Below are 24,457 nucleotides of genomic sequence, written 5' to 3' on the forward strand. Positions count from 1 at the left end.
GTGTATATTGTTCTCCCCAGGTTATAATGGGAAAACTGAGTCTTAAGGAAGTTAGGTGACTTGTCTAAATTTAACATACCGGAGTGAGTCAGAAATAGGATTCAAATTCAGGTCTATATAAATACAAAGTCCATCTTTGGATGCTAAGTCGTGCTGCCTGCTTTTGTAGTGTGAATTTTGTCATTTGTTTCTAGTATCTTGGTTCATATGTCAATAGACTGATATTATTTTTTCACTATGTGCTCCACAGCGTAAGCACATTATTTATATGATTTTATGTAGATTCCCCTCCCTACATCTTATGTGAGAGTAGAATCACATTTGCGTATTTATTTTTCTTAAAGTCTCCTAAAAGTTTTAGGGTTGTTGAATTGTGTCTCTTAAAAGGAAAGCTGAAAATGTCATATCCACACTCAGATAAGGAAATAAATTTCATAAATAATCCAATGAGATGGAACATTTTTGGGTTATAACAACTTTCTTCAGCTCTCAAAAATGTGAAATTTCTTAATGATATTTGGATTTTATGTTCAACTCCAAATGGGGAATCCTATCGTGATGTAATAATCTATTTCACTGAATGAAAAGTTAGTATAGAAGGATATAGGGTTATTAAGGAATAACCAAAGACTTTACTGATAAATTAACATAAATTTATTATTTTTCTGGACAGAGTTCTAGGTCCTTTTTGTGACCATAGTTGCACACACTGCTTCTTGTTCTCTAGGCCACTGATAATATCTGCTCAGCAAGTGATAGGTACCTCTATCAAATAGATTTCACCACTTTCCTTATAATGAGAGATATTTGTTGTGCCTCTACTTGATATAGTTACTTGGAAGTACTTTTGGCTGAATACCTCTTTTCTTATTTTATGGATGAGAGGAGAAAAAATATAAGATTTTTTTCATCAATTTTCCAACCTATACATGTTTTGCTTCAACAGTTTGTGCAATGGGAGGTGGAAAACCTGAGCAGTTGCTAGGTTGTGCATTTCTGTCAATCGAGCCACAAAGGACAGAACAGACTGCATTCTGAAGAGGCAGGAATTAGAAAGTGAAGCCAAATCAGCAAAACAAAACTAAGTAAAAAACCTGAAGCAAATCAATCATGACAAAACCTGCACAAAATCTGGAGAGCAAGTTGCTGTACCTTGAACCTTCAATAAATGAATTCATTTTGAATTTTACTAGGGATAGAAGATTTAAAGCTGATGTAAAAGAAAGTCACTCAAATATGTAAGATAGACTAGACTTTGTAAGAAGAGATTTATTTTGAGAGAAATTAATAGTAATAACCAAACATTTTGCTAAGTATTTTACAGTTTAGACCCATTTACTAAACCATTGTTATTGTAAAATCAGAAAAGTAACAGATTTTTTTCTTTTCCTTGGAATAAAACTTTGCCTGCCTTTATTTAAATAAATATGATTTTACTAAAATGGAATGTTCATATTTGGTAAGATCATAACATTTTAGCCTTTATTCCGGACCCAGACATTTCAACACTTTTTAATGCAAAACTGTTAGGTTGATGAAGAAGAGAAATTCTATTATAAAACAAATTCTTGTTTTTTACTATTACCTATCTCAGTTTGTTAAATGTTTTCTATTAGCAGAACCAGCTTTGTTAGTAATCACTTGCCCTGGTATCATCTGTTTTGATCATATGCTAAAGAACATGAGATGTGCTTATTTGCTTGCCTTCACATCTCTTGGTGTAAAGGCAACTGCTAAATTATTAGTGGCATACCCCAGAACTTAAAAGCTTGTCTTTGTGACATTTTATTTCATCTTCTCAAAACTAGTAACAGGTTGTAATTGGAGATTCTCTTTTGAGTGAGACAGAGAGGCAGAACAAAACTAGCTCATGATAATTACATGCACAGGGAAAAAGGTAACATATTATGAGGTGGAATTTCCTGAGATGTATATTTTATGTAGTGGGACTAATATCACTTAATGATATCAGAAAACTTTAAGAAAGTATCTTTGGTGTTTTTAAAGACTTAGACAGAAAACTGAAGATTTGAGGAGCATTATTGAAGGTTTCATTGCTTCTTTCTATAGATGCCTGGGACAACAGACAAGAAAATTTGGGAAATAAATGATTGGCTATAGAGATGGCATTCAATGGCCAGGGGAATTTTAGCCTTGCCTAAGACACAGGTGGTCTCTGGGTAGGGATAAAAAGAAGAGAACAGAAAGATAGATATTTTCACTCACAAAAACTCTGTAGTAGTTTTTCAAAAAATAGAACAGGGCTCCATCAGAAGGTAGAATTTTTTATTTCTGGGGAATGTCGATACCAATGAACAATTTTTTAGTGAGAGGACTGTAAAGATGGTTCAAAGTATAAGTAATGGTAATAGATGATTTTTAAATTTCCTTATAATCTGATATTTTATGATAATATTTATTATTTTGTACTTCAAAAGAATTTTTACAAGGATATAATTTTTTAAAAATACCAGACAAGCTAATCAAGATTACAGGACATAAATATAAATTTCTCTCATTAGAAAACAATTAAATTGTCTCTACTGTATTCTAATTCAATACACAGAAGTTAAAGTTTACAGAATTAAAAAATACATATTTTTTATAACTCATCTTCTCAAAGTTCACAATTTTTATAAAGGACTATTTCATATGATCCCACACTGGGGAATTGTGATAATGGAGGTTAGTTCTATTAATCAACCCTGAGGGAAAAAAGTAGAGAGAAAAATCTGGAGCCATAAGGTGTGGGTGGAGAAGGGACTGAATCTCCAAGAAGAGAGGAATAACTGATGAGGAAGGTGAATTTTCACATGCTAGAAAAAGCTACCGTGTCCATGTCAGACCAATGTTCTGGCTTTTATGATGTTAAACATACTCTTATATGACAATTGTCATAGCACTTCAAGTTCAACCCATAATTTATCTAACATTTTAAGCCAATGTATTATATATTTAACCATGTGAGACTATACCTTTGATTTTTTTGGTGAAAATTCATAGAAAATAGAAAGTGTAACCAAGTTTTCTGAGATATATTTCATAAAATTGAAGGATTTTTGTTATATGTTGTGGGATTTGGTTGTGATAGTCCTAAAATATAATTAATAACAGTTATCTGAATCACTATATTCTGAGTTAAACACAATTAAAAAGACTCAAAAAAATTAAAATATAAACTGCCGTAATTGATCTTTTAATTTTCATTTTTAAGCATGATTCAAGGAAAACCATGTTGTAGCTCTAAACCTCTCTTCATGATGGCTGAAATGAAAACCTCAGACCTAATAGGTAAGGATTTGAGATGGCATATTTTTTATTGCCATCAAGAAGTAATTACTACTAACACAAACTCTTGGAACTATGTGCCGTCTTTCCTCTTCAGCTTCCAGTATCTCCATTTTTAGTGAATTGGATAGGTCATATGATATCTGAGGTCCCTCCCAACTTGAAGTTCTAATATTCTATTCTATTTTATGTTTCTTTTCTTGAGGATCTGTAGTAATTTTTTTCTTTAATAAAATTTACTGTTTTCTATGTTAATAGCTCAATAATTTAGAAAATAGTTTTCAAAAGATTGAGATCTTATGTGAAATATTTAAAATTGGGCCAGTTTTTTCTTGCAAAGCATAGCTAGCCACTTTGGAAATGCACATTATCAGTTTTGCTGATCATAGCTGTGGATGTTAGGTGTATGAATGTGACTAGAACAACACATCCATCATCACTCCAAGAAAAGCCATTGTAGACACATCCCCTGGAGACCTACGTGACTACTGCAAACAGAGGAAGCCCTCTTATTCAATATCATCAGGACCAATAGTTGGTTGGTTAATGGACATGTTGGTGTATAGAATCCAAAGTCATCAACACACACACAACATTAAACATTTATTTTAACTTAGGACACGTAAGTATACACTCAATGACCCATCTTTTGATGAATAATCAGAAATTTTTCTTTGAATATGAGCCTTCTCTTAGACTTTTTGTGTTGTATTTTTAGCATAAACCATATCCATCATATATCATTCCCATACCCAGATTCATTTTCTTCTTTTTTTAATTTCAAAGTATTCAGGGGTACAATCTTTTGGTTACATAGATTGCTTTTATAATGTTTAACTCATGGATATAAGCATTCCCGTCACTTACATAGTGTTCATTTTATCTGTTAGGTAGGTTTTTCCCCATACCATCCTTCCCGCCACCCCCTGCTTGATTTTCATTGAGTTTTAGTTCCCTTTATGCACATGTGTGTTCATTGATTAGTTCCAATTTGATAGCGAGTACACATGGTGTTTGTTTTTCCATTCTTTAGGTACTTCACCTGGGATAATGGTCTCCAATTCCATCCAGACTGTTGCAAAAGGCATTAAGTCATCCATCCTAATTGCTGAATAATATCCCATGGTATACATCTACCACATTTTGTTAACCTACTCATGAATTGAGGGGCATTAGGGTTGATTCCACATCTTTGTAATTGTGAATTATGCTGCAATAAACTTTCAATTACAGGTGTCTTTTTAATAAAATAACTTCTTCTTTTCCTTTGGGTAAATACCCAGTAGCAGAATTGCTGGATCAAATGGTAGGTCTACTTTTAGTTCTTTGACGAGTCTCCATATTGTTTTCCATAGAGGTTGTACTACTTTGCAGTCCCACCAACAGTATATAAATGTTCCTTTCTCTCTGCATCCATGCCAGCATCTATTGTTTTTGGACTTTTAAATGAAAGCCATTCTGGCTGGGGCAAGGTGATATCTCACTGTGGTTTTAATTTGCCTTTCCTTGATGCTGAGTGACATTGAGCATTTTTTCATGTTTATTGGCCATTTGTCCATCTTCTTTTGAGTAGTTTCTGTTCATGTCTTTTGCCCATTTTTTAATGGCGTTGTTTGATATTTTCTTGCTGATTTTCTAGAGTTCTTTGTAGATTCTCATTAGTCCTTTATCAGATGTATAGCACATGAACATTTTCTCCCATTGTGTAGGTTGTCTGTTTTTTGTTAATTATTTTCTTGGTTGTGCAGAATATTTTGATTTAATCAAGTCCCATTTGTTTATTCTTTTTTTTTTTTTTTTTTTTTTTTTTTTAGACAGTCTCGCTTTGTTGCCCAGGCTAGAATGAGTGCCGTGGCATCAGCCTAGCTCACAGCAACCTCAGACTCCTTGGCTTAAGCGATCCTACTGCCTCAGCCTCCCGAGTAGCTGGGACTACAGGCATGTGCCACTATGCCCAGCTAATTTTTTCTATATATATTTTTAGCTGGCCAGATAATTTCTTTCTATTTTTAGTAGAGACGGGGTCTCGCTCTTGCTCAGACTGGTCTCGAACTCCTGATCTTGAGCAATCCACCCACCTTGGCCTCCCAGAGTGCTAGGATTACAGGCGTGAGCCACCTCGCCCGGCCCCATTTGCTTATTCTTGTTGTTGCTGTGATTGCCATTGGGGTCTTCTTCATAAATTCTTTGCCTAGGCCAATATCTAGAAAAGTTTTTCCCACATTTTCTTCTAGAATTCTTATGGTTTCATGCCTTATGTTTAGGTCCTTTATCCATCTTGAATTAATTTTGGTGAGTGGTGAGAGACATGGATCCTGTTTCATTCCACTTCATGTGACAATCCAATTTTCTCAGCACCATTTATTGAATAGGAATTCTTTTCCCCAGTATATATTGTCTGCTTTGTTGAAGGTCATTTGGCTGTATGCAGATGGTTTACATCTTGGTTTTCTGTTCTCTTCCATTGGTGGTCTGTGTCTCTATTTTTGTGCCAATATGATGCTGTCTTGGTTACAATAGCCTTGTAGTATAGGTTGAAGTCAGGTAATGTGATGCCTCCAGATTTCTTGCTTTTGATTAAGATTGCTTTGGCTATTTGGGCTCTTTTCTGGTTCCACACAAAGCATAGAATTACTTTTTCTAGATCTATGAAATATGACATTAGTGTTTTGATGGGGATTGCACTGAATCTGTAAATCACATTGGGTAGTATGGACATTTTTAACAATGTTGATTCTACTGATCCATAAGCAAAATATGTTCTTCCACTTGCTTGTATCATCTGCAGTTTCTTTCCTCAGTGTTTTATAATTCTCTTTGTAGAGATCTTTTACCCCCTTGGTTAACTATATTCTTAGGTATTTTCTTTTCTTAGCAGTTGTGAATGGTATTGAGTCTTTGATTTGACTCTCAGCTTGACTGTTATTGTTGTACAAAAATGCTACTGATTTGTGTAAATTGATTTTATAGCCTGAAACTTTGCTGAATTTATTTATCAATTCAGGAATCTCTTGGTGGAATCTTTGATGTCTTCTAGATATAAGGTCATATCATTGGTGAAAAGTGACAGTTTGAACAACTGTTTCCTGATTTGGAGACCCTTAATTTCTTTCTCTTGCCTGATTGCTCTAGCTAGGACTTCCAGCACTATGTTGAATAGAAGCGATGACAATGGGCATCCCTGTCTCATTCTGGTTCTTAGTGGGAATGCTTTGAACTTTTCCCCATTCAGTATGATGTTAGATTTGGGTTTAGCATATATGTCTTTTATAATTTTAAGATCTGTTCCTTCTATGACTAGTCTGTTGAGGATTTTTATCATGAAAGGGTGCTGAATTTTGTTGAATGTTTTTTCTGCATCTATTGAGATGATCCTATGATCTTTGTTTTTCTTTATGTGGTGAATCACATTTATCAATTTAGGTATTTTGAACCATCTTTGTGTCCCTAGAATGAAGCCCACTTGGTCATGCTGAATTATATTTTATGTGCGGTTAAATTCAGTTTGCTAGTATTTTATTGAGGATTTTTGCATCTATATTCATAAGGGATATTGGTCTGTTGTTTTCTTTATTTGTTGTGTCCTTTCCCAGCTTTGGTATCAAGGTGATACTGGGCTTCATAAAATGAGTTGGGGAGGATTCCCTCCGTCTTGATTTTATGGAATAATTTTTGCAATATTGGTACCACTTCTTTTTAGGTCTGATAAAATTCAGCTATGAATCCATCTGGTCCAGGGCGTTTTTTTGTTGAAAGACTTTTTTATTGCTGCTTCAATCTCCTTGCTCATTACTGGTCTGTTCAAGAGTCCTATTTCTTCCTGACTGAGTCTTGGGAGTTTGTGTATATCCAAGAATTTGTCCCCTTCCTCTATGTTTTTGAGTTTATGTGAGTAGAGTTTTTCATAATATTCACAGAAGATATTTTGTATTTCTGTGGTATCATTTGTAATAGCTCCTTTTCATTTCTGATTGAGCTTATTTCCTTTATGTTCTATTCCTGGTTAATCTAGCAATAGGTCAATCAATTTTGTTCATCTTTTCAAAAAACCACTTTTTGTTTCATTGATCTTGTTTTCGATTTCATTTAGTTCTGCTCTGACCTTATCTATTTTCTTCTGCTGGCTTTGTGTTTGGTTTGCTCTTCCTTTTGTAATTCCTTGAGATGTTTTATTTGATTATGATCTTTCTGTCTTTTTGATGTAGGCATTCAAGGCTATTAATTTTCCTCTTAGGACTTTGCTGAATCTCAGAGATTTTGATAGCTTGTGCCCCTTTGGCATTCAGTTTGAGAAATCTTTTTATTTCCATCTTAATTTCTTCATTGATCCAATAATCATTCAGCAACAGGTTGCTTAATTTCCATGACTTTGTGTAGAATTGGGTCTTTCTTTTGGAATTGATTTCTAGTTTTATTCCACTGTGGTCTGAGAAGATACAAGGTGTGATTTCAATTTTTTTGAATTTATTCAGCCATGTCTTGTGGCCTAAAATATTATCATTCTTGGAGAAAGTTCCAAGTGTTGATTAGAAAAATGTATATTCAGTAGTTTTTAGGTAAAAGTTCTGTAAATATCTGTTAGGCCCAATGGTTCTAGAGTCCCATTTAAATACAGAATTTCTTTATTTATTTTCTGCTTGGATGATCTTTCCAGTCCTGCCAATGGTGTATTGAAGTCACTGGCAATTACAATGCTGCTGTTTATTATTTTGTTTAGATCAAGTAGGGTTTCCTTTATGGATCTGGGTACTCCTCTGTTTGGTGCATAAATATTTATAATTTTTATGTCTTCTTGTTGAATTATTCCCTTTACCATTATATAATGACCATCTTTGTCTTTCTTCACTATAGTTGACAAAGTCCATTTTATCTGACATAAGAGTGGCTACACCTGCTTTTTTTTGGTTTCCATTTGTATGGAATATTTTTTTCTTAACCTTGAGTCTGTAAGAGTCCTTGTGGGTTAGATGTGTTTCCTGGAGACAGCAGATACTTGGCTTGTGTTTTTTAATCCATTCAGTCAGCCTGTATCTCTTGAATGGGTTATTCAAGCCATTCACATTGATTGACAGAATTGACATGTATGAGTCTGTTCTGTTCATTCTGTTGAGTAGAACCTTATTGCTTTGTTTTACTTCCTATACTGTTGTTTTGTTTGAGCTCTGAGCTTTAGCTTTTGGGTGGTATTACAGTGCTGGGTTACCATTGTGCTGCTCCATGTATAATGCAGTTCTGAGTATTTCCTGCAGGGCAGGTCTTGTCTTGACAAATTCCCTCATTGTTTGCTTGTCTGGAAAAGTATTTTTCCTTCATTTATGAAACTTATTTTCACAGGATATAATATTCTAGGCTGGTAGTTGTTCTGTTTAAGAAGACTGAAGATGGGGCCCCAATCCCTTCTGGCTTGTAAGGTCTCTGTTGAGAAGTCTGCAGTTAGCCTGATGGGCTTTCCTTTGTAAGTTACTTGATGTTTATGGCTGGCAGGGTTTCCTCCTTCATGTTGACTTTAGACAGTCAAGTAACTATGTGTCTTGGTGATTGCCTCTTTGCAAAGAATCTCCCAGGTGTTCATTGAGCTTGTTGTACCTGGATGTTGAAATCTCTATCAAGACTAGGGGAATTTTCCTCAATTATTCCCTAAGATAGGTTTTCTAGCCCTTGTGTGTTTTCTTCTTCACCCTCAGGGATGCCTATGAGTCTAATATTTGGCTGTTTTACATAATTCTATTATATATTTCTCAGAGGCTTTGTTTGTTATTCTTAATTCTCTATTCATTATTTTTGACTGACTGAGTTAATTCAATAGAGTTGTTTTCAAGCTCTGAGATTCTTTCTTCTTCCTGGTCTAGTCTATTCTTAAAACTTTCCACTGGGTTTTATATTTCCTTAAATAAAATTTTTCATTTCCAAATGTTCTACTTGGTTTTTCTTTAATATGTTGATCTCTTTAGGGAATTTTTCATTCATTTCCTGAATTGTTTTTCTGGTTTCTCATTTTCTCTGGTTTTTCATTTTCTCTTGGATTTCGTTGTGCTTGCTTACAATCCATATTTGGAAATCTTTGTCTGTCATTTCAGTATTTTCATTTTTGTTAGAATCCATTGCTGGAGAGCTTGTGTTCCCTTTTGCGGGTGTCTTTTCACTCTGATTTTTCCTACTTCTGGTGTTCTTTTGCTGATTCTGTCTCATCTGGAGCAGCTGTTGCTTCTTAATTTTGGATTTTCTTTCATTTAGATGGGGCTTCCCCCACACACACACTCAAACAGATTTATTTATAGCATATGTTGGTTAAGAAATTTTGGCTTTTTTGGGTGGGTGCTTTTATGGTGATCTAGGTTCTAGACAGATGCCTTGGTTATAGATATCCTTAGTGTAATGGTTTTCTCAGCTGCTAGTTGTTTGTAGGCTGTAGCAGTGGTGAGCTATATGTGTGGGTAGATTCCATGTCTCTCTTTGATGAGAGAGGATGGAAGCCTTTGAAATCCTACCTCTTTCCCCACCCTTGTGGTCTTCTTAGCAGTGTGAATTGTACTGGCACACCCAGTTTAATCTCTGAGACAGCAGGTGGTACTTGTGGGTGAGAATTGACCTCACCCTGTATGATTGAGTCAGTAAATGTTGAAGAGAGTTGTGAAGATTGACCTTCTTATCAGTAGATGATGTTTTCTGGAAGGAACAAGCTGCAGTACTGTTTTTGTGACTAGCTCTACTCCCTCAGAAGGAGCACTTTATTGACCCAGGTGGTGGATGGAGTCCTGGAACTTCCAGGTGTGTCCTTATTCTCTGCTGCAGCAGATGTGAGTTGGGGAGTGAGGCTGGGTGTGGCAGGGTTAGGTGAGCTTGGTCTCAGGTTCCACAAAAGCTGGAAGGTAGCTATTTCAGCTGGGTTCAACGATCTGCTCCCAGCCCATGGGTAAAGCTGCCAGTGAGGGGCTGAAGTGACCCCACCCAGCCAGAAAGTCTACCTGTGGAGATGGGCCATCTGAGAATCACAATCTTACTGTCTAGCTCTCACACCTCCACCCGACCTGCATGTCTGACCCACTAGCATGCATCTCCATGAAACACCAGCAAGCAGGGAGCTCTGAAATTGGGCACATTGGGTCCATTACAAGTCCACAGGGGAAGATGCTTGGGTCCCAATATATGTGGAAGCCTCAGTCTGGAGAACATGCCTACTGGAGAGAGGCAGCAACTTGCTAAATTCTCGGCATAAATTGCTCTCCTGATTGGAGTGGATGAAAGATGGGCTGCAGCTCATCATCACCCCAAGTGCCTGAATTCACTACACCTGGTTGCTATGGCTCCCGTGGCTGTACTCTTCCCCACTAGAAGCCCCACCCTAATCCAACAGGGCAGCTTTCCAAGGTGGGGCTGGGACCTTTCCCAGTTTGCCAAGTCTTACAGCTCCACAGAATTCTCCCATAAGTTCTGACCACATGGGCTCCCTCACCACCTGAGTTCAGCTCCCAGATCTCCCCTCTGTGTACCCTGGCAACCGGCTCAAGTCTGCAGGGTTTGGGGAACAGTCTGCTTTTCTGACCCCCTGGTGTGTGACTTCATGAAATGCCAGCATACAGGGAGCTCCCAAATTGGGCTCTCTGGATCCACTGCAGGTCCCCAAAGAGGAGAGGCGGCTGCTTGCCAAGTTCTCAGCCCAAACTTCTATCTCCATTGGCATGAGATGGGGAGGGGCCACAGATCCCAGTTAGTCCGAGCAGCTGAATGTGCCAGGACTGGTTGCTATGGCACTTGGGAGTGTGGTCTTCCTTGCCATAGGGCCCACTTTAATCGAACAGGACAGTTTTCCTTTTGGGGGAATGGGCATTCTCCAGATCACAACGTCTGGGAACCCCACAGTATTCTCCTGTCAGATCTGTCCGTGTGGGCTTCCTTGCCACCTGAGACTAACTCCCAAACCTCTCCCTTGTGTTCCCAGCAACCCACTCCAGTCCAGGGGGCATAGGGTCTGGTCTGCTTGTCTGACCCTCTGGTGTACAATTTTACCAAATGTCAGCGGGAAGGGAAAAGCGGGTCCCCAAATGGAAAGGCCAGGGGACCCACTCTCAGTGGAAGCCTCAGCCTGCAGCATGCGCCCACTGGGGAAGTGTGGCTGCTCTCCAAGTTCTTGGCCCAAACTGCTTTCCTGGTTGCAGTGGATGGGGGAGAGGCAGGAAGAAAGCCTCTGAATGGAAGAAATCCGGCTCTCTGGCTTCTTGTGACATTCTCCTTGGAGGGGAGCCCCACACGGAGTGTCTAAGTTCTGGGGTCACACAAGTTCTCTCCGCTATACCATGTTTGCCACTGTGCCTGGACTAGTGGGGGTGGAAAAGCCTCCAAGAAACTTGGTAGCCCTCAGGCCACCAAATACTTGCAGAAGGGTGAGAGGGATACTCCCTTACCCTTTCACTGGGCTTAGAGCCTCTCTGGGTTTGATCCTCACCAATGTCTTTTTCTTTTGTCTTCTTCCTTCTCTGCTTTGCAATTTACCTCTGTGAGATCCCTGGCAAGCTCCCTCACCTCTCTCTATAATCTACACCAGCTCTCTGTCTCTTCTCCCCTTTCCTTTATCTGAAATCCAATCTTCCTTCTAGGACAGTCTGGTTAGCGATGTCTCTAGTCAGCCATGTTGCCTCTGATCCAGATTCATTTTCTTGAAAAAAGAGGTGAGAATGTAAAGATGCTTTCAAAATTATTTGCAAAAGATTCTTCCAGGTTTTTATAGTTTTTTTTCTCATACCTAATTCAATTATGCTTTTTCAACTTTTCACCTTTAGCAAGTCTTCCCAAAACTTTCAACTGGTTCTTTTTAAACTCAAATATTTTCTTTCCATTTTTATAACATTTGATTAAACTTATATCATTAAAACAAAGTACAGAGGACAAATGGATTTGAGAACAAACACAACTGATTCATTGTAGGCATACAACTTAACTTGGGGAAGAAGCTCATGGTGAAAGTGTAATCGCTAGCTTGAGTATTCAGTATGCCATGGATATTGGTCATTCTATTTAAAGAAAGGAAGAGTGAGTGAGAATTAGTTTGTAAATCAAATACATGTAGGTGAGTTAAGAGAACCTCTAAGGTTTTAATTTCCTTGAATGAAGTGACTGTGTCTTATGCATCTTTATATTTCCTGTTTACTTAGCACAGTGCCTGGACAAAATAGACATAAGCATTTGTTTCTTCATTTGAATTATTCCATTGAAAACATGTAATCAGCCCAATGAGAAACAGTTTTCCTTAAGGGTACAAGTGGTGGTTGTATTTTGCTTTGTTTTTTTCCTGTGCTCAGTGAGTAGTAGGGCACTATTACTAAACACTACTGTGTTTCATTTTGATTGCCTTTTGGTCAGCTTGAGCCTGAGAAAAATTTATGCGCAGTGTTTAAGAGGGCCAATTTATGCCAAAAGCTTTGGAATTATCTTCGAACTATTGTGAAGCCACTGCAAATTGCAGTTCCAGTCATACAAATGCTAGAAATCAAATGAGTTGAGTGACATTTGGTACACAATGTCAAAATATGTTTGGATTACTCCTTTGAATACAAGCATTGAAAAGAGTTAGCCATTAATGGATTATAAGATTTTTACTAAATATGTGCTTTCCATAAACTTGTCTTTGTATTTTATGAAAGTAATACATGTTCATAACTTCCCTCTTCCCCAACCTTCCAAAACATATGTAACGTTTTTATTAAATGAATATTCAGTATTTTATAACTATGTAACTTTTATAACTATAACTATATAAATATTGATCATAGATAAGCCATTTAGTATTCTATGATTATATTTCTTTTCTGACTTTTTTTTGTATAGCCAGTAACTGCTTCATTTTTCTCATTTCTTTATTGTCCTCTGTAACTATCACTAATTCAGTGCAAATTTTCTGAGAGAATTTATAGACTCATTTCAACAAGGTCAAATCCATGAAAGAATCTAACAATTCTAGTTTCTCATTAAAGACAGCTCTTTTAGGGGCCAACAGTCACTGCTCCAGCAGGGTTGGTTTCTCTTATGTCTGCAACACAGTTGTTGCTCAAGATTTGTCATCATCATGCTGGGAATTGCCTCTGCCTCTTTCACATTGGGTCTCCTATTTTTGAATCTCATGTCTAGATATTTCTTATGTAAAACACCTTTCAGTAGACTCTTGAGTAAGACTGAGGGGCAAATTTCTTGAAAACTTGACTATCGCAAAAAGTCTTTCTTACAACCTCACGTGTTTGTTCATATGGACGGTTATAGAAAATTCTAGGAGAAAAAAAATTACCCCTCAAAATGATGAAGGCAATACTCCATTCTAGTCTTGTCTTACTTCCAGTTTGAGCAGTCTGATAACCTTCAGATTCTCAACTTATTGTATCTGACTGGTTATTTTTGAGAAGTTCTACAATTTTTTCTTTTTACCTGATGTTCTAAAATTTCATAATATTATGTCTTTGTGTGGGCCTTTTTTCATTTATTTGTGCTATATATTTGGATAACTGTTTTAATCCAGAAATGCATTTCCTTCAGTACTGAAATATTGTACTCTATTATTTCTTGGGCTATTTCTGACCCTCTGCTTTCCCTTCTTTCTCTTTCTGGAACCCTCACTAATCAATATTCATTCTCCTGTATTGATTATCTACTCTATGTATATTTTTGGTCTCCTATTTTCTGTCCATTTGTTTTATTTTTATAGTCAGAGAGAGTTCTTCAAACTTTTTATTGGATTAATTTTGAACAACCATAACTTTAATTTCTAAATATTCTTTTCTCTTTTCTAAAAGTTTTTGTTTATAATTTCCTTGTGAAATTACATAGGTGTAATATCTGCAATATCTTCTTTTAAGTCTGAAAATACACATACACAAATATACATACACTTATTTAGTTTCTTCTGCTAGAATTGTGCTGTTTCCTTCAAGGTTTTTTATTTTTTCGTATTGTTTTTTAAGTCTTTCATATTGGAGGCATTCCTCAAATGTATTCATCAATTGTCCATTCATATGTGAAAGTGAAGCACACAAATGGCTGATGGGAATTAGTGTGTGTGTCCGTCTGTCAGTGTCTGTGTGTTTGTATGTGTGTGTGAGTGTAGGTGAAGAGTCATCTTTGGGCAAATGACCAGGGACTAGCTATTTTTTGTTTGTTTTTTTGTGGGGAGGACATCCAAGTGTCAGTCAAAACGTATAGGTCTTTTTTCTTTGGCCACGTGGCCACATCGTTTCCCAAGTGAAGAATTCTCCACCCTCATTCAATATGGACAGTATATGACCCTATTTTCTTTCTTTCTTTTTCTTTTTTTTTTTTTTTTTTGAGACAGAGGCCAACTCTCTTGCCTGGGCTAGAGTGCTGTGGTGTCAGCCTGGCTCACAGCAACCTCAAACTCCTGGGCTCAAGCAATCCTCCTGCCTCAGCCTCCTGAGTAGCTGGGACTACAGGCACGTACCACCATGCCCAGCTAATTTTTTCTTTCTTTAGTTGTTTGGCTAATTTCTTTCTATTTTTAGTAGAGACAGGGTCTCGCTCTTGCTCAGGCTGGTCTCAAACTCCTGAGCTCGAGCTATCCTCCTGCCTCGGCCTCCCAGAGTGCTAGGATTACAGGCCTGAGCCACCGCGCCTGGCCTATGACCCTATTTTCAGTGCAGTACTTTATACTTTACCCTCACCCTCAGTTGGTGTCCCATCTTTCCAGAAAGTACACTTCATATGGGGAAAGAGCAATTAGCTGTCAGAGTGGACCATGACATTCGACAGTCTGTATTTCCTTATATGGATTTTAAAACAACCCTCCTGTTTTCTGTCTCACCCTGCACCGTGGACTTCAGAGATTTCTAGTAACTAACTTCTAAGCCTAGCCAGAATCATGCATATGAATTTGGCTTTCATCCTCTTGGTGAATCCACTTCCCTACTTAGACAATGAAGTTCCTAACTTAGTAACCCCTCTCCCATCTGCTTCCCTCTTTCCAGAATTTGACTACCATTTCTTGTCTGCTGCTGTCTCATCTCCTGTCCTCTGTACACTTCTGTTTATACTTGAATATTTTCATTTTAGGGAGAGTTGGGGAGGGAATGGAATAAAGACTATAAGGGTTTCTTTTCTCACTAGTAAAAGGTAACTGCTCAATATTTTCTTTTTAAATGCATAATGTACTGTACAGTAAACTGCTATTGATTTATTTATCAGTTCTGACCTTTGGTTAACAGTATTTTAACTTTGGACATTACTTTCCCAAACTTTTAAAACCACTAGGATCATTTATCATTTATTTTTATAACCTGAAAAATAAAGTCTGAGCTCTCATAAAATGAAAACAGTTAATTTTCACACTGTTGCTTTTGAATGCTGTACTTCAGATTATGTTCCTAAATTTGTCTTATCTATGCTATAATAAAAAGTTTTAATGTACATCTGATTCCCTGTCATCTCACAAGTGTTTGCATTTAATGCTGTTTTCTTTATCTGATTTACTTTATAAAATATTCCCTTTAGCAGAGATTAGAAGTAGTTTATTACTTGTTGTCTGAGTCAATGAAATTTCATACATGTAAATATTATATTCCAGTTATATGGTCTAAATACTTCTGCATACATGCTTAAATCATTCTAATAACATAATTGTCAATTAAAATATATTACTTTCTTTTGGATATAAAATGTATTGAGTATCTTCTTTTTAAATAACGTATGAATTATAAATCTGTGTTTATGATTTTACAATGCCTTCAAGTAGAAAACATTGTCAGTGGAAGAATTATGCTGTAGGTTTATTTTTATGCTGCTAATAAAATGAAACTGTGTTAGGTAAGAATACAGTAAAAAATGATAGTTAAAGTTAAACAGGAAGCCACTAAATTGTGTCTGTGCTCAGATTTAAACAAAACATAATATTTAGGCCGGGCGCGGTGGCTCACGCCTGTAATCCTAGCACTCTGGGAGGCTGAGGAGGGTGGATCGCTCGAGGTCAGGAGTTCGAGACCAGCCTGAGCAAGAGCGAGACCCCGTCTCTACTAAAAAATAGAAACAAATTATCTGGCCAACTAAAAATACATATAGAAAAAAAAAATTAGCCAGGCATGGTGCTGCATGCCTGTAGTCCCAGCTACTTGGGAGGCTGAGGCAGTAGGATTGCTTAAGCCCGGGAGTTTGAGGTTGCTGTGAGCTAGGCTGACACCATGGCACTCACTCTAGCCTGGGCAACAGAGTGAGACTCTGTCTCAAAAAAAAAAAAAAAAAAAAAAAAAAAAAAAAAAAAACATAATATTTACCTAGCATTCTTTGAAGCAACCATTCCAAATGAAATTTTTATTGAACTTGGCAAATAAATGATTATATTCATATTCTTAAGTAGAATAGATTACTGGAAAAATAAACAGCTCCACCTCAATGACCAATTTTGCTATTCTTTTTAACCAGATTTTGGCTTAAGTGAAGCTTAGTTGATCATGAATTGTTGCTTGGTTTAAGCAGAAAGACTAGTCTATACTGTGAAGGATGAGTAAACTAAGGGTTTTCATTGTTTCCTCAATTGAGCTAGTTGAATAGAGAAATTACTTGAAGACTCCTGACCTTAGTACCAAGCAGTACAGAACCAAAGACAGTGTGGGAGTTGAAATAATGCCTCCTTAAACCACATCCTAATCTCCTGACCCTGTGAACATGTTACTTTATATGACAAATGGGTCTTTACAGCTGTGATTAAATTAAGGATCTGGAGAGGAGGGGATTATCCTGAATCATCCAAGTGAGTCCAATGATGTGATCTAAGACTATAGAAGAGAAGAAGGTGATGAGATGCTGGAAGCAAAGAGAGACCTGAAGATCTATGCTGCTGGCTTTAAAGATAAAGCAAGGGACCATGAGCCAAGGAATACAAGGAATGCAGTTCTAGAAGCTGGAAAAGGAAAGGAAAAGGATTCTCTTCTAGAGTTCCGGAGGCAGTGTAGTCCTTCCACCAGTTGGATTTTAGTTGTGAAACTGATTTCAGACTTATGGCTTCCAGAACTATAAGAGAATAAATTTGTATTAAGTGTAATTTGTTACAGTTTCAAATAAAACTAATATAGCCAGTGACCCCCAAATCACTGCAAAACAATACAAAACCAACAAATAGAAAAAATAAAGCCACAAAGACATATTTCCCTTCAACCATAACCTAGATCCATGCTGAAAGAAGATTTTCATGGAATATTTGCAAAATGTTCCAGCTGCCACTATTTTTGCAGAAAGATTTCTAAGGGGGTTTTTCATTAGGTGGAATATTTAGTGGAATGGTTTGTAAAAGTTATCAGAGGTAACCAGGCTTGTAAATATCCTTAGGTTCAGCAACAGAACAATTTTGTTTTAATCCCTCCTGGAATTTTCCTTTTTATACCCTGTTCTCTAGGGGGGGATGAAACAAATTATATAACATAGTAATTATAGAGGAACTTTGGACTAATTTGTTTTCTGACTTTTGTAGAGATGGTTATGGCACTTATTTTTTTTCCTACAAGTAATCATGGAGGAAAATGAGAAGCAAATGTGTAATTTTTATGAAGTTTAATGGGGAGAGATTGAACTGCAAAACACTTTATGAAGCTGAGACTTCAAAAATTTGCTACTTATAAATTGCACATAATATACATATATCAAAGCAAGCACAGCAATCATCAATTCTTTTGAATATTATGTACACTTCTGTAGCAATTATCTCTTTGTATATAACAAACTACTCCAGCACTTACTAGCTTAAAACAGCAACCATTTATCTGCTCATGATTCTACAGTTAGAGCTGGGCTCAGCTGGCAGGTTCTTTTGCTGGTCTTACTGATGGACATTTGACAACTCAGCTGGGCCTGAGTGGTCTAAAATGGTCTCACTCACATGCCTCGTAGTTGATACTGGCTGCTGGCTGTGGCACTCCAGTTCTCTTCAACATTGCCTCTCATTTTCCACCAGGCTGAACTATGTTTCTTCAAACAATAGTGGAAGCATTCCAGGAAGATAAAAACAGGAACTGGAGGTCTCTTAAGGCTTAGCCTGAGAAGTCACACAATGGCACTTCCATCACATTTCTCTTGGTGAAAGCAAACCACAAGGCCAGCCCATTTTTGAGGAGTGGAGAGATGGAGTCTACTTCTCAATGGGCAGAATGGTAAAGTCACATTGCGAAGGATGTGGATATAGAGTAGTGCAGTTCATCAAGGGTCACTAGTGTAATCATGTACCACACATCTCCAATGCACATGGTCCCATGTTTTTATATTTATCCAGATAAACTGGGCCTCTGTTTTGGGTGTTTATGTTTTTAAATTGGTGATGACTAATGGTGGGGAACAGCAGGCATGGGAGGTGAAGGATTGTGGATATTTGGTTGGGAAAATCATATTAATGCTTAAAAATCTGAGGGCCTATATAAGGGACATTTGTTTCTTCTTGTTTTTTCACCACTTTCTTTGAAATATGTTATTTGAATATAGAAAATATAAAATACTATTCTATTTGAATATAGAAAATACTGTGAGATTGTTCTAATTATTTGATATAAATATATTGAAAACCAGAGTGATTTGATCCATATTCCATGTGTTTGTGAAAGGAAAGTGGTTAGATCTACAGTTGGCCTAAACAGGCAGTGAAAATGGATATTGGGATGACTAGGGGAGAGCTTTATGGTAGTGCTTCTCAACCTGGCTGTGCCTTATGTCACCTGGGAGCTTATAAAAATGTTGATGCTCAAGTCCTATCCCAGCCTAATTATGTCACAATTTCTAGATGTCTGTATTTCTTAAAAGCTTCCCAGGAGAGTATAATGTGTAGCCAGGATTTAGGACCACTCAATGCTTTCAGTGTTAGAGATTTGGAGGAATGGATTGAAATAATATGTTTTGTGGATATGGCATAGAAAGGTTGGGTTTGGACAGGGGCCTCCAGCCAGAGCTGATAAATTGGCAGTGCCTCAAGGTGGAAAAACTATTAACCTTCTTGCTTGTTTGGATTGGAGAGAAAATGTCCTAATTTTTTGATGGGGCTTCTAATTTTAAAATATATTTGTAGAGAGCAAAATAGCACCAGTGACAACACATTATTTTGAGCCAATGTAAGTAATTAAAACTCTGATAGAGGGATTACTAGATGTAAAATAATATTAGAAGAATTTTCAAATATCAAATACATTTTTGTGTCCTCTGTTTAAAATAACAATATTTATAACTAGAGATTGTAATTGTACTCTCATTTCCTGAGGGAGTTATTCTTAACTAACTTACAGCTAGTGTTTAAAAGTTGATGAGGCTTTCCAAAGAAGCAAGAGACTATGCTGCCTTCTTATAATCATTCTTAAATATATTACTCTCAGGAAATGCAAAAAACACATCAGATTGTATGCAAAACATTTGCCTAGTTGCACTGTTTTATGTAGGAGAGAGCTGTTACCGACTGAAATTGGGGAATTTGCAGGGCTCTAGAGTAATCTGGGATGGATAGAAATATAGCTTGTATAGCGATGCCACTGCAATTTTGCTTGTTATAGCAAAGTTCCTCTCTCACTAATAATTTCCAAAGTGAACAAGTGTTTGAATCAGAGCTACTCACAAAGGACTGAAATAATGAAACTCTTCATTTGCTGACCCTCAAAAGTGGCCGATTAAAAACAGTGTTTTGATGGCTCAAAACTGTCATCCCAACTCAGGACTTGATTGAGTGGGGAGAGTAATCTGACACTGTACCTGAAGTGAAAGATTAATGTCTCAGACTGAGCAAAACCATCAAGTAGGTAATATTTCTTTTTTTTTTTCCTTCTTAAAAAAGTAATTACTGATGGAGTAAAGAATACACTCACCCATACAAAGATTTAAGATGACATGAAATCTTTGGAGTTAGTTATAAGAGTTGATCTATTCCAGAGGATCCAGAAAAATGGTTCAAGAAAACCATCTCTGCATGTTGAGACTGTTTGTTTCAACCCAAGCCTTTAGGATAGAAAAATCAGTTTTGAGATAAAAAATGTCATCCAAGGAAAATTCTATGTAAAGGCTTAGGATTAAAAAAATAAAATTTAATAAAATTATCCCTGTGATCCTGAGGCTAAATCTAAAGTAATCTGCAACAACAGGCCTTTTTTATTTAAGGATTCCCAGTCCTTTGAGGTGAGGTATGTGCTGTGTTTAGTAAAGATTATGTGACTGATTACTTTTCACATACCGACAGCTCCCTGTAGTGCCTTTTTATGGATGGGGGAGATTATATTAAAGTTCTTGTCTTTCTGTATAGTGACTACCTGCTCTTAAAAAGGGTTGTATCAAACTTTCTTGGAATAGCGTTAGGAGTCCAAAGCATCATGCATAAACTGATGGGACTAATCTGCCTGAAAACTGAGCGGCATGGTGAATAGCACTGAAGACAGAGAGATGTAGCCCCAGGCAAGTTAAGATATCTGCCCAGTTGTTATATTTATCAAGAATTACACTGAAACCTAATTCTTATCATGAAAAAAGTGCTATGTCCTGAAGTAAAGATAGTGAGTAAACAAGAACAGGGTAGAACATTCTTTTTCTGTGATGTGTATGCATAAATGAGCTTTAGAAATTTATTTTATTTCCTTAATTGATTTCGAGGAGGAATCTTCTTGGGTGAATATGTGAAAATCAATTTTTACATGAAGCCTGTAGTGTAAATTAAATGATTAGCAGAAGTCCTCAAAGTAATTATGCTACATGGAAGTCAATATAAATACTGTATTGTAGCATTTATTTCACTTATTAATGTGCATGTGTGTATGGTGGGAAATAATTGCAATAAGCTAGACTAAAGTTTGCATTCACAACAACAAATAGGTAAAAATCTTCTATGTCAATGTCAAATATAGTTAAAAACTGAAATTTGATAAAACAATACAAAAAACTTTGTAAGCTTTAAAATGTTTCTAGTATGACGACATGACTTCTTATGGCCTATGTAAAAGTTGGCATGGTCTTTCTTTTGCTTTTTTTCCTTTTACTTTCTCCTTCATTTAGGGTACCTGGTTTTCTGTCCTCCAGTCATTACTCTGTCTCTGCATACTGTTTTTGATCTTGGGCTGTCTGGATTCTTTTTTTTTTTTTTTTTTTTTTTTAGGATCTAATATCCTCAAGTCTATTAATTTAAATTTGCCATTTTTAAAATTGAGCTCATTTTATATCTACTTAAAATCTTTATGCTTTCTTTTTTTCTCTGAGTAAATAGCATCATAACCTCCATGTTCTGGCAAATTGAAAACCCAAGTGTCATCATGCATTCTACCTCCACCCCAATCTCTAGTCTTCAAGTTCTTTTGGTATTCTATCCTGCCTGTTTTTTACCTTCATTGCCCCAAGTCTGGTTTTATGCCTTCCTCATTTTTCACCTGAAAATTGTAACAGCTTTCTAACTAACCTTTAGTATCTCACCTCTTACTTGGAAAACATCCAAATTCCCTGGTACTACATCCACTGCGTTCATGGCCTTTGACAGTATGACCCCTGCAAGCCCAAGCCCAATCCTTCATCAGTTTTCTGCATCTCCCACCAAGCCCCCCCTTCTTACTTGTTGTCTGGTGATAATGAACTTCTAGGAGCTTCTGAAGCTCCCATATGTCTGGCTTTGCCCACCATTCTCTCTCTTCTTGGAATGCCCTATTCTAACTGCCCACTTGGAAAGTTCCTTTTCATCTTTTGTATCACCAGTTCTACTCCTCTACCCCACATTATGCGGTAATGATGGTCCCCTGGAAGATCCCTATCATGTGGCCTGTGTGCCCTTTGAGCACAGGCTACCTTGACATGAAACTTTCTTCAAATAAGTTAATGTTGGTAAAATGCCACTTGGGAATTAAAGCATGGTGTTTTCAGAAGTTAAGTCCAATGACCTTATAAAGAACTAGACATTGTTAACAGTGGTGCTGTCTCTCCAGGTTGGCATACTTGAGAGCTACAGTGTCTACAGAAAGGTCTGAGTTCGCGGGTCCGGGAAGTCGGGGGAGGAGTACTGGCAGTGGTGGTTAAAGTAAAGAGGGGAGATCCAAACAAGATGGGTCTTTCTGTCTCAGAAAGCCAGAAATGTAAAAGCCAAAGACAGTGTAAGACAGAGTCTTTAGAGAGCACTAAAGATCAAAGCTAGGATGCAGAATGCAAACACCAAGTTTAAATGTTGCTGCAGGAGCTTATGGCAATGAGATGAAGCTGAGCAGGAGCCAGGCAGAAATGGAACTGAGTAGGAGCAGGGAGGGGGTGAAGCAAGGAGGTTCCGGGCCACTGTCAGGATCAGTCATGAGATGTCCTTAGCTTGTCATTCTTTCTGGAGGATATCTGGAGACATGGATCTTGGGCAAAGTGGATTGACATAGGTCACTGATTTCAGCAACCTCTGGTGTCACATTTCCAAACACAGATTAAGATGAAGGCCAATAACTCCTGCTTCGCCTTCTCTAAATGACTGGGATTGGACTAGGAGTTTATTTCCAAAGTATCTTTCAGTACTGCTATGCTATGACTCTGTGACTTTATTTTTATTTGGTAATCTTATGTGGACCATAATTGCATTTTGCAAATTTAAAAGTAACTGTCATGTCGATGTGGATTTTGTCTGTTACTTAGATTCTGTTTTCCTTTTAATATTGAAAGATTCTGATACAGATTTATATCATCCTAAATTAACAGAAATTACTCATCTTCAGAATTTCTTAAAATTATATAGTATGGTTTTTTTTGGGAAACTCTATATTTTCTAAACTCAAATTTGTCAGATGAAGTTTTAGGTATCATGAAGGAATTCAGTGGATTTATGTATTGGCAGTGTATCTTGGATTGTATTTTTATATCTTTTTCTTTCGGTAACTCATAAAAATGTACACCAACATTAGAAGGACTCTACAGAGGTGCATGCTTTGTAAAAAGACTTGATGGAGGACAAAGTTAGATATTTAAGTCCAGAATGATTGGTGTAAAGTACATTGGATGAGACGATGTAGCTGAATTTTCCAGATGATAGAAAATTGACCGTAAAGAAATATATACCAAATACATTTCAAAAAAGTTGAATGTTTGCCTGTCACTACATATTATTTTGGATATAGTACAGATAATCTGAATGGAAAATTGCACTGGAAATGTCTTCCTCTGCATCATTTTTACTGGCTCTTTTATAAAATGTTGTTTATCCAACGATTTTATTGTATCTGCTCTTGCTTTATTTCTTTACCTTCTTCTGCTGACTCTCCTGACTTCAGACCTCTGTTAGATCTGCCAGATGTGCTCTCCTGGCCCATGAAATCAAGCGTGGGTGAGACCTGGTGCAGAACAGGAAGGCGACCCATACTTGGTTTCAGAGGCTGCGAGAATACCTACAGTTTAGAGGAAATACCATTTATGTTTATCCAGGCCTTCTACAGAACAAAAGCATCAGGGCAACTTTGTTTTATTACCAACAGAAACAAATAAGAAACATATAAAATGCATGATTGTATTACATTTTTGCTCTAATAGGGTCTTTTAGAATTTTCTAAATGATTTGAACCAGGTTGACAGCTGATGATTTGTTGCCTCTGTTAATGATTTTAAAACATTGCAAATCTGAAGGTTCTTATTCCTTAAAGACGTGCCTCCTCTCCCTCCACTTCTCCAGCTGTGTTGTTCAGTTTCCCATGGTCCTGAGGATAGCTCCTTAGTGACCATCAGAGATGGACAGACAGAGATGCAACAATGACAGGATGGATTTTGCCGGGGCCCTCCTTTAGGCTTAGGCATCCACCAACCCCTTTTCCAACCACATTTGTCCCCACACCCAGTTCTACTCACAGATGCTTGCCTATAGGGCCAAAAATCTCTAGTCAACAATCTGCCAGAATCCCATTTTCTGTGTAGGAGATTGGAGTTATTTCAAATAATACATCTGGTAGATTGAAGTGAAGTAAAGAAACTGAGGTAAATAAAATATATATTGTTAAATACTTTGTTGTATGCATTGTATCTTTGCTGATAATTCATTTATAGGCTATATTTGTTCAGCTAGTATTTGTTAATTTTTTGTTTGCTTGCTTATTTGTCCTGTACTCTTTAATTTAATTTTGCTGGAGTGAGGGGCAGGGATATAATGGTGTTGATATATGTTGTCATCTGTTAGGCCAGAGGAACTATTTGACAATTGCTTTTTATTTTTTCAACCAGAATTCTGAAGGCC

Source organism: Lemur catta, chromosome 1 (assembly GCF_020740605.2).
Source record: "Lemur catta isolate mLemCat1 chromosome 1, mLemCat1.pri, whole genome shotgun sequence".
NCBI lineage: Eukaryota > Metazoa > Chordata > Mammalia > Primates > Lemuridae > Lemur > Lemur catta.